At 42.8% G+C, this 18,490-nt stretch overlaps 1 non-coding gene and 1 pseudogene across 1 annotated transcript; both read left to right on the top strand.

Annotated features, from left to right (window-relative positions):
- The first annotated feature begins 319 nt into the window (after window positions 1-319).
- On the top strand, window positions 320-498 carry LOC142242776 (5.8S ribosomal RNA). The gene has a single exon (XR_012724176.1). It is a non-coding gene; the product is annotated as a 5.8S ribosomal RNA (ribosomal RNA).
- A 351-nt stretch (window positions 499-849) lies between these two features.
- LOC142242796 (large subunit ribosomal RNA) lies at window positions 850-10,126 on the top strand (annotated as a pseudogene).
- Window positions 10,127-18,490: the final 8,364 nt, after the last annotated feature.

Raw genomic sequence — 18,490 nt, 5'->3', positions numbered from 1 at the left:
TGAGCGATCAACCTAGATCGTAAAAAAACAATGTACTGGTGGATAAATGTTTTTTTGAAATCATACATTGAAAATCATACAATTATAGTTGTACTTATACTTGTTATAAGTTAATGTTCTTTTTTATTTCAATTTAGATTTTCTTAATTGAATTTCTATTGCGAGATATTTAAGAACTAAGACATTCGCAACAAACTTTGTATGTAAAATAGAAAATTATTGAAGAAATTGATATATGCCAATTGATTTTGGTGTATTTTTGATTTCTTTCAATAAAATGAATTGTGACCGTATGTAAAAATATGAAAAAAATAAATATCACTCTAAGCGGTGGATCACTTGGCTCATGGGTCGATGAAGAACGCAGCAAACTGTGCGTCATCGTGTGAACTGCAGGACACATGAACATCGACATTTTGAACGCATATCGCAGTCCATGCTGTAAGGTACTTTAATTAATTTTAAGGTGCTGCTTGGACTACATATGGTTGAGGGTTGTAAGACTATGCTAAATAAGTTGCTTTTATGATCGACCTTAGTTGGTTGTGTTTTAAGCACATATTATATTACTGGATGGAAATTTCGAAAGAGATGAAAATCCATAATATGAATAGTCAAGATAGAAATACCTCATTGAAAAAATCATAGTATTTTCAAACGAAATACATATATTTTTTTTTTCAATTAATTGAGGAAGGTCTAGCATAAAATAATTTATGAACTAGAATTGTCTCTTTTTAAATTGAAAGATATTAGAATAATAATATGGAAAAGAAAAGATTTTTTCAATTGAAAATGATGTATGTCTATTTAAAATGTGGAAACACACAAAATTAGTAAATGTTTAAACAACCTCAACTCATATGGGACTACCCCCTGAATTTAAGCATATTAATGAGGGGAGGAAAAGAAACTAACAAGGATTTTCTTAGTAGCGGCGAGCGAAAAGAAATCAGTTCAGCACTAAGTCACTTTGTCTTTATGGCAAATGTGAGATGCAGTGTATGGAATGTTCAATTTCTAGTATGAGAAATTAGCGATTTAAGTCCTTCTTAAATGAGGCCATTTACCCATAGAGGGTGCCAGGCCCGTATAACGTTAATGATTACTAGAGAGCATTTCCAAAGAGTCGTGTTGCTTGATAGTGCAGCACTAAGTGGGTGGTAAACTCCATCTAAAACTAAATATAACCATGAGACCGATAGTAAACAAGTACCGTGAGGGAAAGTTGAAAAGAACTCTGAATAGAGAGTTAAATAGTACGTGAAACTGCTTAGAGGTTAAGCCCGATGAACCTGAATATCCATATGGAAAATTCAACATTATGACTGTGGTATGAATAATACTGCGGGAATGGTGTGCATTTTTTCTATAAAAGGACATTGTAATCTATTAACATAATGATTTATCATAAGATCATGGCTTAAGTTTATTCAAATTATTATGCTTGCATTTTAACATAGAATAAGTGCCGTTGATTCGATAAAGTGTTGATAGATTTATTATATATAGCGCTTGAATATTTATATTCTATAATGGCATGGTGATCATGATTGCTGTGTTTATTATATGCGTTTATATGATTAACAATGCGAAAGATTCAGGATACCTTCGGGACCCGTCTTGAAACACGGACCAAGGAGTCTAACATATTTGCAAGTTATTGGGAATTAGAAAACCTAATAGCGTAATTAACATAACTATTATGGGATTAGTTTTTAGTCTAGAAATAGTCTATTAATTCAATCCCGGGGCGTTCTATCAGTTATGCATAATAATATTTATATTATTTATGCCTCTAACCAGAGCGTACCTTGAGCATATATGCTGTGACCCGAAAGATGGTGAACTATACTTGATCAGGTTGAAGTCAGGGGAAACCCTGATGGAAGACCGAAACAGTTCTGACGTGCAAATCGATTGTCAGAATTGAGTATAGGGGCGAAAGACCAATCGAACCATCTAGTAGCTGGTTCCCTCCGAAGTTTCCCTCAGGATAGCTGGTGCATTTAAAAATTATGTAAAATAATCTTATCTGGTAAAGCGAATGATTAGAGGCCTTAGGGTCGAAACGACCTTAACCTATTCTCAAACTTTAAATGGGTAAGAACCTCACCTTTCTTGGTATGAAGGTTGTGGTTGTGATATAATGTGCCCAGTGGGCCACTTTTGGTAAGCAGAACTGGCGCTGTGGGATGAACCAAACGTAATGTTACGGTGCCCAAATTAACAACTCATGCAGATACCATGAAAGGCGTTGGTTGCTTAAAACAGCAGGACGGTGGACATGGAAGTCGTAATCCGCTAAGGAGTGTGTAACAACTCACCTGCCGAAGCAACTAGCCCTTAAAATGGATGGCGCTTAAGTTGTATACCTATACATTACCGCTAAAGTAAATGGTTTATGTTCAATCTCGGTTGGATTATAAACTTTGAAACTTTAGTGAGTAGGAGGGTACAATGGTGTGCATGGAAGTGTTTGGCGTAAGCCTGCATGGAGCCGCCATTGGCACAGATCTTGGTGGTAGTAGCAAATAATCGAATGAGACCTTGGAGGACTGAAGTGGAGAAGGGTTTCGTGTGAACAGTGGTTGATCACGAGTTAGTCGGTCCTAAGTTCAAGGCGAAAGCTGAAAATTTTCAAGTTATAATAGCATAAATTTGCGCAAGCTTATTTTGTAATTAAACACTTGAATAATTTTGAACGAAAGGGAATACGGTTCCAATTCCGTAACCTGTTGAGTATCCGTTTGTTATTAAATATGGGCCTTGTGCTCATCCTGGCAACAGGAACGACCATAAAGAAGCCGTCGAGAGATATCGGAAGAGTTTTCTTTTCTGTTTTATAGTCGTACTACCATGGAAGTCTTTCGAAGAGAGATATGGTAGATGGACTAGAAGAGCATGACATTTACTGTTGTGTCGATATTTTCTCCTCGGACCTTGAAAATTTATGGTGGGGTCACGCAAACTTCTCAACAGGCCGTACCAATATCCGCAGCTGGTCTCCAAGGTGAAGAGTCTCTAGTCGATAGAATAATGTAGGTAAGGGAAGTCGGCAAATTAGATCCGTAACTTCGGGATAAGGATTGGCTCTGAAGATTGAGATAGTCGGGCTTGATTGGGAAGCAATAACATGGTTTATGTACTCGTTCTGGGTAAATAGAGGTCTCCGGATCTTGTTCCTCGGATAGTAGTTACGTAACCAATTGTGGAACTTTCTTGCTAAAATTTTTAGGGGATCATCGCAAGGTGTGTTCTCTTTAAATTATAACGACTATCAATTAACAATCAATTCAGAACTGGCACGGACTTGGGGAATCCGACTGTCTAATTAAAACAAAGCATTGTGATGGCCCTAGCGGGTGTTGACACAATGTGATTTCTGCCCAGTGCTCTGAATGTCAAAGTGAAGAAATTCAAGTAAGCGCGGGTAAACGGCGGGAGTAACTATGACTCTCTTATTTGAATAGCCAAATGCCTCGTCATCTAATTAGTGACGCGCATGAATGGATCAACGACGGACGTGCCATTTTTTGAGCGGAGAAATTGAATTTGTGTAAAAAATAGCGAAAATTGTGTGGAAAAATAAAAAGTGAAAATAAATTGTGTTAAAAAAGTGTTACCTGAGTAAAGCAGTGTGCGCGATTTAAATCGAGTGCGTGTTTTGTTCGCAAAGGTGGATAAATCTACCTGGGTTTTCCCCAGTGAGTTGTGCGTGGATTGAAAACGAAGAGTGTACGTGCGTGTGCGCGTTGTTTAAAGCGAGTGGTAGTGAAATTGTGTGGTAAGATCTACCTGGGTTTTTCCCATAATTTTGTTTGTGAGTTTTATGACGTTGTTTTGACGAATTGTTTATGACCTTGTTTTGACCAAGTGTTTTATTAGTTTGTTTTGACGAATTGTTTATGACTTTGTTTTGACCAGGTGTTTTATGACTTTGGTAGTTATTTTACGACCTTGTTTTTGCATTGTTGTTGACTGACGTGATTGTTTCCTGGAAAGAATTTTATTTTCGTGGTATTTTTATCGTGTTGTGGATAAGCAATTGCTTATTTGTAACACGTGTTGAGTACTGAGAAAATGAAAATGAAGAAAGGAATGGATAGGGATGGTGAGGAGAAATCTAGCGATGAGTGCTGTGGCTCTCAGAGTAAGAGATTTCAAAAGGACGGAGATGATGAGGTGTTAGTGGTTGACATGGAGGATGAAGTAGTTGAGGATATGAGTGAGAGTAAGAGTAAGAGTAAGAAGAAAAAGAAGAAGAAGGATAGGGAAGATCAGGTTGTGGACATTATGAAGAGCATCAGTGAGAAACTGATTAGCTCTTTAATAAATGACCATAAGGTTAGTGCTAGTGCGGTGACTGAAGTACTGGTCAAATTGACAGAGTATGAGAAGATCGCCATAAAGTTGATAGGGGAGAATGAGAGACTGAAAGGGAAAGTGGACATTTTAGAGAAGCTGAGGTTAGAGGGTGAAAAATGGACTACTCCGACTCAATCGCCAATTTCGGTGATGAATTCGGCGAAGTCTTCTTCTGTCAGTGCACCGACCATTGATGTCCCTACTGTGTTGGCAGCTCCTGTGTTGGAATCGGCTGTAATAGCTGATCCTCCACCGAAGCCTGTTGATACTTGGGCATTAGTGGTTAGGAGTAAAGACAAGAAGGCATCGGCGAAGGAAATTGCTGCGAAAGTGGTGAAAGAGGTTGGTCCTACATTAGGTGTCAGAGTACACGATGTGAGACCAATGAAAGGCGGTAGTGTGATGATTCGCACTGTATCAGCGGCTGAGAGGACGAAAGTGGCAGGGAATAAGAAGTTTAGTGAGGTTGGTTTACAAGTTGAGACTTGTGAAAGAAAGGGACCAAGGATTGTAGTGCAGGGTGTATGTACAGAGTTGACGACGAGTGAATTCATGGGGCAACTCTATGAATCTAACTTGAAGGAGACAATGGCATACGAGGAATTTGAGAAGGACGTTAGGATGGTTAGTAAGCCATGGAATCGCGATTCTAATGGCACGACTACTGTGATTTTAGAGGGCCGTAATGATGCAATAGAAGCTCTTCTTCTTGCGCAGCGAGTGTATATAAAGTGGTTTTCGTTTAGAGTTAGGCGCTATGAGGAAATCCAACACTGTTTTAGGTGTTTCGGTTTCAATCATTGGCGAAAGGACTGTAAAGTGACTAAGGATGTGTGTAGGCGATGCGGCTGCGAGGGTCACAAGGCAAATGGTTGCTCCAATGCGATCAGATGCCGGAATTGTGCATTGAATGGGAAACCATCTGGCCATCTAGCGATGACAGAGAGTTGCCCGATGTACAAGGCTCTAGTGGACCGTGTAAATGCAAGACATTAAGATGACCAGGATTCTACAATTAAATTGTAGGGGAAGTTACGGCACAATGGTTGCATTGGGCCAAGAGATGAGAGAGTCGAATAGCCGTATTGCTATTATCCAGGAACCTTATGCTTCCAATGGAAAAGTAAGGGGATTGCCCGCTAACATGCGGGTATTTCCTGATAAGGCGTTCGGTGCGGCTATAGTGATAGATGACGTTAATATCCAGTGTATGCTGGTTAGTCAGGAAGAGTTAGGAGTTTGTGTTTGTGTAGAGGGGTGTTTTGGAAAGATTTTTCTTGTCAGTGTTTACTGCAAGTTTAATCAATCCATTGACCGTTATCTTGAGTATATGAGTGGTGTATTATCTCTCACTAGAGATAATCCCGTTTTGCTTGGTATGCAAAGCAAAGCGACTCGAACTTCGAGGCACTATGCTAGCTATAATAGGGGAGAGCTGCTACAGGAATGGTTCTTATCAGAGAACATTCTTGTGGTGAACAGACCAAGTGAATATTATACTTTTGATTCAGAAGTGGGACAAAGTGATATTGATGTGACTGCTGTGAATAGTACGGCTGCCGCATCAATGCACTTTGATTGGGAGGTTGATGGTTCATTCGGTATGAGTGACCATAATTTGATTAGGATTGAAATGGATGGACAGAGACAGGATAGTTTTAATAGGGACATTAGGGCTTGGAGGACTAGAGGTGTAGATTGGTCGGTTTATGGTGCGCGAATTAGAGCTGCGGCAGATGATCTGCCCATCTCAGAGTTTGCAGCCATGAGTGTAGATGATCAAGTTGAGAGCTTGACCGATTTGGTTCAGGCGGTCAACAATGATTTTCTAGGTGTTAGGCATAGGAGAAATCCAAAAGGATTGAAGTGGTGGACTCATGAATTGAGTGTGAAAAAGAGAGAAGTTCGGCGTCTTAGGAAGCGATTCCAAAGGGCGAAACGAGCTGATTCTCCTAATTTACCTCAAGTCAGGAGTACATATCGTCAATCATTGGATGAGTATAGGGAAATGATTTTGCGTGTTAAGGAAGAAGACTGGAGGGATTTCGTTTCTACAAATAGAAACGATCCCTGGGGTAGTCTTTATAGAATTTGTAGGGAAAAAGGCAAGAAGACTGAAGTGGCGGCGTTGAAAGTCAACGGTGCTGTTTTAACTTCTTGGACGGATTGTATAGGGGTTTTGATGGATGGATTCTTTCCTAGATCTGAGACGGAAATTTATCCTATTGAGGATTTAATTGAAGCTCCGAACTGGAATTATGATGAAATCGATCAAAGCATGAGATTAGTGAAACCTAAAAAGTCACCAGGTTATGATGGACTAACAGGACAAATGTGTAAAAGCATTTGGCATGTTATTCCTGAATACTTGGAGGCTTTAATGGGAAATTGTGTTCGCAACAGCTATTTTCCAGAAGCCTGGAAATTAGCAAACGTTGTAGTGTTGTTAAAGTCGCCTGATAGGGACAAGGCTGATCCTCGTTCTTATCGGGGCATAAGTCTCCTACCAGTACTTGGAAAAGTATTGGAAAGGATGATGGTGCATCGACTTGATTTGTTGGTAGAAGATAGGATGTCCCAATTTCAATTTGGTTTCCGAAAAGGTCTTTCTGTCGAGGATGCTTGGTTGCATACAAGGCAAACTGTCAAAGACAGTCGTGCCAAGTATGTGCTAGGCGTTTTCGTTGACTTTAAAGGAGCCTTTGATAATTTGGAATGGTCTCAGGTTTTAGATAAGATAAGAAGTGTAGGATGTAGAGAGATAGGACTTTGGAAAAGTTATTTTTCACAAAGACAGGCAGTTACTTACGGTGACGCAGGAATGGTAGTTAGAGATGTAGTCAGGGGTTGCCCACAAGGATCTATCTGTGGTCCATTCATATGGAACTTTATGATGGATGACTTGTTATGGCGACTTCAAGACGAAGTCTCTGTTTGTGCTTATGCAGACGATCTCCTAATAATGGTGGAGGGCCCATCTCGATTAATAATTGAGAATAAAGCCACTGCCGTTATGGAGAAAGTTTGCCGTTGGGGTGCAGAAGTAGGTGTAGAAGTTGCTTTGGACAAAACGACTATGATGATCTTGAAAGGCTTTCTTTCACGGAACAGACTTCCATGTGTCAGCATTGGTCGACATAGTTTAAAGTATGTTAGGCAGGTTAAGTACCTTGGTGTTAATGTGGGTGAAAGATTAAATTTCTTTCCTCATTTAACTTATCTAAGGGAAAAACTTGGACAGATGGTAGGGCCTATGCGCCGCTTTCTAAGAAGCAACTGGGGCTTTAGCAGGCTGTCTGTTCGTGCCATTTATGACGGGTTATTTTTGGCTTGTGCCACTTATGCTTCGTCTGCTTGGTATGGAATAGTTAAGACTGCTGTAGGCCGCGATAAGATTTTATCTTGTCAACGTGTTGCTCTTTTGGGAAGTATGCAGGTGTGTAGAACTGTTTCTACTGCAGCATTGCAAGTCTTAATGGGAGTTCCTCCATTGGATTTGGTTGTTTGTAGTAGGGCAATTAGTTCATTGGTTAAGAGACGACATGATTTGAGTGTTAGTGACCCGGAATGGTTAGTTGAGGGAATTTACAACATGAATGCAATGGATCTTAAGGAACATTTGCTGGCTTTCATCACATCTAGATGGCAATCTAGATGGGATGAAGGCGATACTGGCAGAGTGACTTATGAATTCATTAGGGATGTTACGTTCGTGCGAAATAGACCGGACTTTGATTTTACTCTTAGTCTGGGATTTTTGCTAACTGGACATGGCTCCCTCAATGCATTCTTGTATGAAAGGACCCTTAGCGACACGGCAGCTTGTGACTGTGGAGCAGAATCGGAGGATTCGCTTCATGTTTTGTGTGAATGTCCGCTTTATAGTGGATTTAGAGAGTTGGATAGGATGGGAATTGTTTGGAATGAAGGTGGATGGGACGTCAGTTCTGTTCTTACTTCGCCAGCAAATAAGGCTGTAGCCAGTAGGTTTGCTCACAGAGTATTCCAACAACGGCGAGCCCGGATGGGAATGAGGAGAATTGAGAGTGATTAGTGGTTTTTGGAGGTTTAGGGCCACCAGTCCCCTGTTGTACGGAACAAAAACTGGGAGTAGCATATGCTACGAGGTCTGACCAGAGCACCTAATCTGGTACCACGGGGAGTCAGATGCCCTTAGATCTGTTGATCTAACTGACTCATGGTGAGGATCCTGTTTTGGATGAAACGTGGTGGCTGTGGTTAGCCCATATGCGGGTAGAACTTCGGTTCGGTGTGGAGTTGCATTCTCAACCGGGTGCTGTGACCCATAGAACAGCAGAGGTGTTAGATAGGCCTCGCTCCTCACCAAGGTGGAGTGTTTATGCCCGTACGAGCATAACCTCGATTGGTACCAATTGCATGCAAGCATGCAATTGGGGCGCCGGAAGTCGTCCAATACTTCCCCGGTGTGGTGGCACACCGTGGTTAAGGCCGAAAGGCGAGAATCACGTTAAATTACCGGGAACTGTCCCTATCTACTATCTAGCGAAACCACAGCCAAGGGAACGGGCTTGGAATAATTAGTGGGGAAAGAAGACCCTGTTGAGCTTGACTCTAATCTGGCAGTGTAAGGAGACATAAGAGGTGTAGAATAAGTGGGAGATATTGGTCCTCGGGCCTTTATCGACAATGAAATACCACTACTCTTATTGTTTCCTTACTTACTTGATTAAGTGGAACGTGTATCATTTCTTAGCCATTTTACGGATATATTTATATATCTTATGGTATTGGGGTTTGATGCAAGCTTCTTGATCAAAGTACTAAGAGTTTGTTATATAATTGTAAACAAATCTCGATGAGATGATGGTATTTCGGTGCTATTGTCGTATTTGAAATTTGGTATAACTCCTAATACTCAGGTATGATCCAATTCAAGGACATTGCCAGGTAGGGAGTTTGACTGGGGCGGTACATCTCTCAAATAATAACGGAGGTGTCCCAAGGCCAGCTCAGTGCGGACAGAAACCACACATAGAGCAAAAGGGCAAATGCTGACTTGATCTCGGTGTTCAGTACACACAGGGACAGCAAAAGCTCGGCCTATCGATCCTTTTGGTTTAAGGAGTTTTTAACAAGAGGTGTCAGAAAAGTTACCACAGGGATAACTGGCTTGTGGCGGCCAAGCGTTCATAGCGACGTCGCTTTTTGATCCTTCGATGTCGGCTCTTCCTATCATTGTGAAGCAAAATTCACCAAGCGTTGGATTGTTCACCCATGCAAGGGAACGTGAGCTGGGTTTAGACCGTCGTGAGACAGGTTAGTTTTACCCTTCTAATGACAATATGTTGTTGCGACAGCATTCCTGCGTAGTACGAGAGGAACCGCAGGTACGGACCTATGGCACAATACTTGTTCGAGCGAACAGTGGTATGACGCTACGTCCGTTGGATTATGCCTGAACGCCTCTAAGGTCGTATCCGAGCTGGACTGCAATGATAAAAATGGGGCAATTGCATTGTATGGCTATTAAACCATTTAAAGTTTATTTCTGATAAACGACAATGGATGTGATGCCAATGTTATTTGTAACATAGCAAATGTAGGAGGATTCTATCACCTGCATGCCGCGCTAGTTACTTATAAAAACATTATTTAATACAATGACAATGCCTAGAATCAATTGTAAACGACTTTTTTAACGGGCGAGGTGTTGTAAGTGGTAGAGCAGCTGCCATACTGCGATCCACTGAAACTTATCCTCTGCTTGACGATTCGATATGAAATCGATTCGATAATAAATCTAAAACCAACAAAATGCAAAATAGCGATTTTGTTTAGAAGCTATATGCCTAGCATGTACTACTCAACAAAATCCTATCTTTCATTTGTCGGTTTGGAAGCATGTGACAACAGCAGGCTTTTCTGATTCAAAGATTTTTTCTTTTGAAATCCAGAATAAAACTATGCTTAGTTCGCTTCCATCGATATTAAAAATGTATTCAAAATGTGTTTAGTCTTCATATTAGAGACTTGTATAAAATTTTTTGGTTGGAGGTTGGTCTGTTGAAATATTGTATAATTGAAATATTGAAAATAAAATAAAAAATCTAAGTCCAAAATTTCTCAAATTTTTCTAAGTCATAAATTTCTCAAATTTTTCTAAGTCCAAAAATTCACAAATTTTCAAAGTCTAAAATTTTTCTAAGTCTAAAATTATTAGAAAAGTCAAAAAAAAATTGATTAAAAATGCTAAGTTTTTACAACAACAACAATAACAATATTCTCTCTTTTTTGACAAATTACGCTCATTTTAAAAATATTATTCTCTTTTTTGTCTAATTTACAGTTATTTTCTCAGTTTTTGTTGTCAATTTACTCTCATTTTCTCTATTTTTTTCATAAATTGTCTCATTTTTTTCTCTTTTTGTCAATGTTTTCTCCTTTTTCTCAATTATTTCCCAAAAATTAGCTTCATAATCTAATGTTTTAGAAAACTAAAATCACTTGTGAGCGATCTTTTGAGGGAGTAAGTTGTTTTGCGATTTGGCTGCGTTGAAAGATAGTGAAAGTGAAGTGTGAAGTGTTGGGAGAGAAGTGTTGAAGTGTTTTGGAGCAATTGTAAGTATTGTAATTGTTCTGAATTGTTGTTGGGGAATCCATTGGGGTAAAAGTGAGACAGGTTGGACATTGGAATTGGACAGTGGACAGTGGACATTGGAATTGGACAGTGGAGAATCTGAGAGGGATGGGTCCTCCGGAGAAGAGTAGGAGTGTTAGTAGAGGTGGTGAGTTGACGGACGTTTCGATGGTTACATCTGACTCGGAGGTGGCTAAGGAGATGGGGGTGGCTGTGGGTGGTAAGAAGAAGCGTAAGTTGGGGTCGCCGAAGAAGGGGGTGGTAGGTGATGTTGGGGTGGGTGATGATGTTGGTGGAGGGGGGGTAATGGCAAGGGAGAGTAGGCCTCGTAAGCGTCGTGTGGCTGGGATGACCAGTGGTGGAGTGAAGGGAATGAAGGAGGTGACTCAGGGCCTGATGGATATGCTGTTGGATGGTGGTGTTGATAAGGGAGTGATAAAGGTTGCTATGGGTTACATGGGGAAGTTGGAGGAAATGTATATGGAGGTGTTGGTGGAGAATGAGGGCCTTAAGGGGCAGCTGAGTGCATACAAGGCTGTAGTTGGGGGTGGTGAAGCGGGTGTGCAGAGGCGCCCGGTGACAGGGGGCGATGATGTGGTGATTCGTCCGGCTGCGGTGGCTGAGGAGAGGCGGCCGGTGATGGGCGGCGATGGAGTGTTTGTTCGTCCGGCTGCGGTGGCTGAGAGAAGGCCAGTGGAAACATGGTCGGTGGTTGTGAAAGGGAAGGGTGGGACGTCGTCTGGAGATGTGGTGAAGAAGGTGGTTGAGGAGGTTGGTCCGTCACTTGGTGTGCGTGTGCACGATATTAGGCCAATGAAGGATGGTGGCGCTGTCATTCGGACGCCATCGGTGGCAGAGAGGGAGAAAATAGCAGGCAACGGGAAGTTTGCTGAGGTGGGGTTGGAGGTGGCAGTGAAGGACAAGCTGGGGCCGAAGGTGGTGGTGCGCGGTGTTCATGCCAATATTACACCGGATGAATTTATGCGTGAGTTGTATGCGCTGAATTTGAAGGGCGAGTTAGATGAGGGGCAATTTAGGAAGAATGTCCGTTTGGTGACTGGTCCATGGAAGGCGGATGGTAGACCAGTTAATGTGACCTTGGAGTGTACTCCACGGGTGGCGGATAGGTTGGCTGGTGATGGTGTGTACATAAAATGGTTTAGATTTAGTGCTCGGCTACAGGATGCGGTTCCAGCTTGTCATAGGTGCTATGGTTTTGACCATCGTTTGAGGGATTGTCGTTTTAGGGACGATGTGTGCCGTCGTTGTGGTCAGGAGGGTCATGTAATTTGGAGGTGTGATCAGGCAGTTCACTGTAGGAACTGTCACTTTAAGGGGCTGGCGGCGGATCACATGATGATTTCGATGGCATGTCCTTTGTATGCGGCGATGGTGGCTAGGGCGAACGCAAGACATTAAGATGGAGACGACGATATTACAATATAATTGTCAGCGGTCAGAGGCGGTAACTTTGAATTTTTATCAGACGATGTGTCGCGTGGGTTGTTCGGTTGCGCTGTTGCAGGAGCCGTATGCCGTGGACGGCAGGCTGATTGGTCTGCCGGGGGGGATGCGGGTCTTTACGGACAGTGGGGGTGACTCTGCTATAGTTGTAGCTGACAGGGACTTGGACTGTACGGAGATTAGTAGTAGCCAATGGGGGGTCTGCATTAGTGCAGAAGGGGGGTTTGGGAGGATGTTCTTGGCTAGCATCTATTGTAGGTTTAGCGGCGATTTGGAGCCTTATCTAATGTATATGGATTCGGTGCTACTACTGGCTAGTAGCATTCCGTTAATCCTTGGTATGGACGCGAATGCAATGTCTCCGATGTGGTTCTCTAAGGATGACGGACGTACGTCCGCTCATCGGAACCGCACTCGGGGAGAATTGCTCTGCGAATGGATGCTGGGGAATGGCGTCGGTGTGCTTAATGAGCCGAGTGATCTATATACATTTGATGGTCCGGTCGGTGTTAGTGACATAGACGTGACAGCTGCAAATGGGGCAGCGCTGACAGCTTACCGTTTTAGGTGGAGGGTGTGTGACGCATGGGGGATTGGCGACCATAATGTCATTGAGATTACGGTCGGCTCTGCTAGACGGACGAGGGAGACTGAACGATCGAGGTGCTGGTACGATCGTGACGTGGACTGGGACAATTATGCGGACTGTTTTAGGGCGACAGCATCAGCAATGTCTTTGGATGACTTCGGTAGACTGACGATAGATGACCAGATCACTAAGGTGGATGAATGGATGACCACGGTGAATGATGCACTCCTTGGTAGGCGTCGTTACGTTAGACCAAGTCGAGTAAAGTGGTGGACCCATGAGTTGGAGACGATGCGGAGGAATGTTAGGCGTCTCCGGAAGAGATTCCAGAGATCCCGAAGTTCCAATGCTGAAGACCTGACTCAGCGTAGATCGGAATATCTTAGTGCTCTTAGGACGTACAAGGACAGATTAGTTAGGTCTAAAGAGGACAGTTTTAGGAGATTTGTACTGGACAATAGGGATGATCCTTGGGGTAAGGTATATCGCGCATGCCGGCGTGATGGGTCTGTAGGTCAGGTTGACTTGGGCGGGCTTCAAGTTGGTGACACTGTGTTGACTTCTTGGAGTGCATGTGCTAGGGTACTAATGGGAACATTCTTTCCAGAGGCGGATGAATTTGATTACGCTCCCAGTGTGGAGATGATCGTTCCTCCGCATCTGGAAATGAATGAGATAGAGGACAGTGTCCGTAGGCTCAGATGTGGGAAAGCGCCTGGGATGGATGGTATGACTGGACAGATGTGTAAAAGCATCTGGAAGGCCATACCCGAGTATGTTGAGCTACTTCTGGGTAGATGTGTCCGAGAGGGTTATTTTCCGGATGTGTGGAAACATGCCAAAGTTGTGGTACTTCTGAAGTCTCCTGATCGATTGAGGAGTAATCCGAGATCGTATCGGGGCATCAGTCTCCTACCGGTACTTGCAAAAGTACTGGAAAGGATAATGGTGTTTCGGCTACAGGAGTGCTATACCGATGGCATATCCCCACATCAGTTTGGTTTCCGTGAGGGTAAGGGTACTGTGGATGCGTGGCAGCATGTCCAGCAAAGTCTAGGGGAATGTGTGTCCAGATATGTACTTGGCATATTTGTTGACTTTAAAGGGGCGTTTGATTATTTGTCTTGGGGTAGTGTTTTAAGGAGACTACAAGAGATGGGTTGCAGGGAGATTAACTTATGGAAGAGTTATTTCTCTCGGAGGAAGGCGTGTATGGTTGGTTCCGTTAACACTGTATGGGGGGATGTTACAAGAGGTTGTCCGCAGGGGTCGATATGTGCCCCATATATATGGGATCTTATGATGGATCCGTTACTACGAGACTTGGCTGGGATTTTTAGGGTTTGTGCATATGCAGATGACTTACTCATTATGGTTGAGGGTACTGCACGCATAGATTTGGAGCGTCGTGGCGAAATGGCCATGCGTATTGTAGATGCCTGGGGTAGACGTGTGGGTGTTGATGTCGCTGTGGAGAAGACGTCTACCATGTTTTTGAAAGGCTCTTTGTCACGCAATCGTCCACCAATTGTCCGATTCAGGGGTGCGGGTATAAGGTATGTGCGACAGGTCAGGTATCTTGGTTTGACAATGACCGAGCGTTTGGGTTTCCTAGTTCATTTCGACGGGATCAAGGAGAAGCTGATTCATTTGGCGGGCAAGCTTAGGCGTGTTCTCCGATCTGAGTGGGGTCTCTCGAGGCGGGCAGTCAGGACTGTATATGGTGGTCTATTTGCCGCTTGTGCGACATATGGGGCACCTATATGGTATAAGGCTGCTTTAGGTTTATATGGCCGAAGGAAGATTAACTCATGTCAGAGGATCGCGATGATGGCATGCTTGCCAGTGTGCAGAACGGTATCTACGGAGGCACTTCAGGTTTTGCTGGGTGTGATGCCTTTCGACTTGGTTGCGCTCGGACTGGCTATAATGTATAGGGTCAAGCGGGGAATTCCGCTTGAGGATGAGGAGTGGCTCACGGCATCTGAGATTGCGGAAGGGGATCATAGGCGGCTCAAGGCACTCCTTATGGAGCGTCTTGATGTTAGGTGGAGGACGAGATGGACTGACAGTGACAACGGGCGGGCGACTTTTGCTTTTATTCCAGACGCGACGTTCGTACGGGACCGTCCAGATTTTGGTTTCGGCCTTAGTCTGGGCTATATACTGACCGGACACGGTCCTTTCAATGCATTTTTGCATGAGAGGAACTTGTCCAGGACTGCTTGGTGTGATTGTGGGGGTTTGGTGACTGAGGACTGGAGGCATGTACTGACGGAATGCCATTACTATGATGACCTGAGAGATTTAGGTGCTATGGGTATTACCCGTAGCGGTTCGTCTTGGGATGTTAGCAGGGCCTTAGGTGACGGGAGGACGTTTGCAAGGTTGGCCACCTTTGCAAGGGAGGTGATTATTAGGAGAAGGACGAGACTTAGTGGAGGTGGATCAACAGACTAGTTGCTCCGCGGTGTTTTGGCTTCTGTTTTCAGTGCGACTGGACGCCTAGCGCGTCACATCGTCTGTGTAATTCAGGGTTACTGCTGATGACTGCTGACGGCCGACTGAGTTGTTTTCTGGGTTTCACTCTAGGTGTGGATGTTTGTGCCCTTCACCCGTGAGGGTGTTGTTCGTCTAATTGGTGTCTTGTGTTATTTGTTTGTGTTGTGTTGTCCGCTGCTGCGCCAGGTGCTGGCTCTTGAAGCGCCCGTGAGGGCTGCTTGTTAATTGTAGTGGCGTCGTAATTGTTCTTTGGTGTTGTGTGTGTATTGGGGACGTTGTCTTTGATCGTCCATTCTGCGGCGTTGATTTGGTGATCCTTCTAGGTGACCAGTCCGGGACTATTTGGGGTCCAACTGGTAGTAGCTTCGGCTACGAGGTCTGACCAGAGCACCTAATCTGGTACCACGGGAGTCAGGAGCCCCTGGGATTCGTCCCAGCCTGACTATGGTGAGGACCCTGTTTAGGGTGAAACGTGGTGGCTGTGGTTTAACACCCATATCGCGGGTAGAGCTTTAGCTCGGTGTGGAGTTGCATCTATCAACCGGTTGCCGTTTAAACCAGAAAACGGAAGGAGTTTTGGATAGGCTCCGCTCCTCACCAAGGAGGTGAACACGTCCAAATACGTGGGATCGAATTGGTACCTGTACACGCTTGTGTATGGGGGCGATGGTGGGCGCATTATTTCCACCCCTGAGTTTTGGACTCCGCAGGGTTAGGCCGTAACGGCGGGTATCTGCGTTAACAAAACATCAAACCTGTCCCTATCTACTATCTAGCGAAACCACAGCCAAGGGAACGGGCTTGGAATAATTAGTGGGGAAAGAAGACCCTGTTGAGCTTGACTCTAATCTGGCAGTGTAAGGAGACATAAGAGGTGTAGAATAAGTGGGAGATATTGGTCCTCGGGCCTTTATCGACAATGAAATACCACTACTCTTATTGTTTCCTTACTTACTTGATTAAGTGGAACGTGTATCATTTCTTAGCCATTTTACGGATATATTTATATATCTTATGGTATTGGGGTTTGATGCAAGCTTCTTGATCAAAGTACTAAGAGTTTGTTATATAATTGTAAACAAATCTCGATGAGATGATGGTATTTCGGTGCTATTGTCGTATTTGAAATTTGGTATAACTCCTAATACTCAGGTATGATCCAATTCAAGGACATTGCCAGGTAGGGAGTTTGACTGGGGCGGTACATCTCTCAAATAATAACGGAGGTGTCCCAAGGCCAGCTCAGTGCGGACAGAAACCACACATAGAGCAAAAGGGCAAATGCTGACTTGATCTCGGTGTTCAGTACACACAGGGACAGCAAAAGCTCGGCCTATCGATCCTTTTGGTTTAAGGAGTTTTTAACAAGAGGTGTCAGAAAAGTTACCACAGGGATAACTGGCTTGTGGCGGCCAAGCGTTCATAGCGACGTCGCTTTTTGATCCTTCGATGTCGGCTCTTCCTATCATTGTGAAGCAAAATTCACCAAGCGTTGGATTGTTCACCCATGCAAGGGAACGTGAGCTGGGTTTAGACCGTCGTGAGACAGGTTAGTTTTACCCTTCTAATGACAATATGTTGTTGCGACAGCATTCCTGCGTAGTACGAGAGGAACCGCAGGTACGGACCTATGGCACAATACTTGTTCGAGCGAACAGTGGTATGACGCTACGTCCGTTGGATTATGCCTGAACGCCTCTAAGGTCGTATCCGAGCTGGACTGCAATGATAAAAATGGGGCAATTGCATTGTATGGCTATTAAACCATTTAAAGTTTATTTCTGATAAACGACAATGGATGTGATGCCAATGTTATTTGTAACATAGCAAATGTAGGAGGATTCTATCACCTGCATGCCGCGCTAGTTACTTATAAAAACATTATTTAATACAATGACAATGCCTAGAATCAATTGTAAACGACTTTTTTAACGGGCGAGGTGTTGTAAGTGGTAGAGCAGCTGCCATACTGCGATCCACTGAAACTTATCCTCTGCTTGACGATTCGATATGAAATCGATTCGATAATAAATCTAAAACCAACAAAATGCAAAATAGCGATTTTGTTTAGAAGCTATATGCCTAGCATGTACTACTCAACAAAATCCTGTCTTTCATTTGTCGGTTTGGAAGCATGTGACAACAGCAGGCTTTTCTGATTCAAAGATTTTTTCTTTTGAAATCCAGAATAAAACTATGCTTAGTTCGCTTCCATCGATATTAAAAATGTATTCAAAATGTGTTTAGTCTTCATATTAGAGACTTGTATAAAATTTTCAAATCTTCAAGTCATTTGATTGATTTGTTGTTGAAATTGCCAAAGTGTTTTTAAGTTATATTGACTTGGTTGGAGCACTTTCTGTTGAAATATTGTATAATTGAAATATTGAAAATATTTTTTTTATCACATAGGAGATTCTAAAATATTTGCTTTTCGATAAAACAGCCAAAATATTTGGATTGGAAAAGGTATTATATCTTCATAGAGTGAGGTGGTCCACTTTAACTTTAACGATTCAATTCGAACTCGTGTGTGTACATTAAACAAACATTTCATAACTAAAATAACTAAAAAGTCATGAATATTATTATGTATTTTATTGAGAAACCATCATCTAGGATTTCTTTACACTAGATCTATTTACACTAGCCTACAAAAATGTCACCTTTTCCACTTGAACAAATTCACGTTTTTGACGTTAGCCTAAACAAAATTTTCCACTTTACGTTTTGACATTATACAAAAAAAAAAAAAAAAATAATATTTTTTTGGAATTTAATTTTATAATTTTTTCAACCGTACATTTATATACGAACAAACATAGAAAGTTATGGCCTTTTATTAAGAATTTTACGAAAATATTTCATTAATATGGTATTTTTCACACACGTCCGTTGGATTATGCCTGGATTAATATGGTTTCAAGACTTTTGTGGAATTTTAGTAT

Source organism: Haematobia irritans, unplaced genomic scaffold, assembly GCF_050003625.1.
Source record: "Haematobia irritans isolate KBUSLIRL unplaced genomic scaffold, ASM5000362v1 scaffold_6, whole genome shotgun sequence".
Lineage (NCBI taxonomy): Eukaryota > Metazoa > Arthropoda > Insecta > Diptera > Muscidae > Haematobia > Haematobia irritans.
The sequence above is the reverse complement of the archived record's forward strand: the minus strand, read 5'-3'. Positions and strand labels throughout refer to the sequence as shown.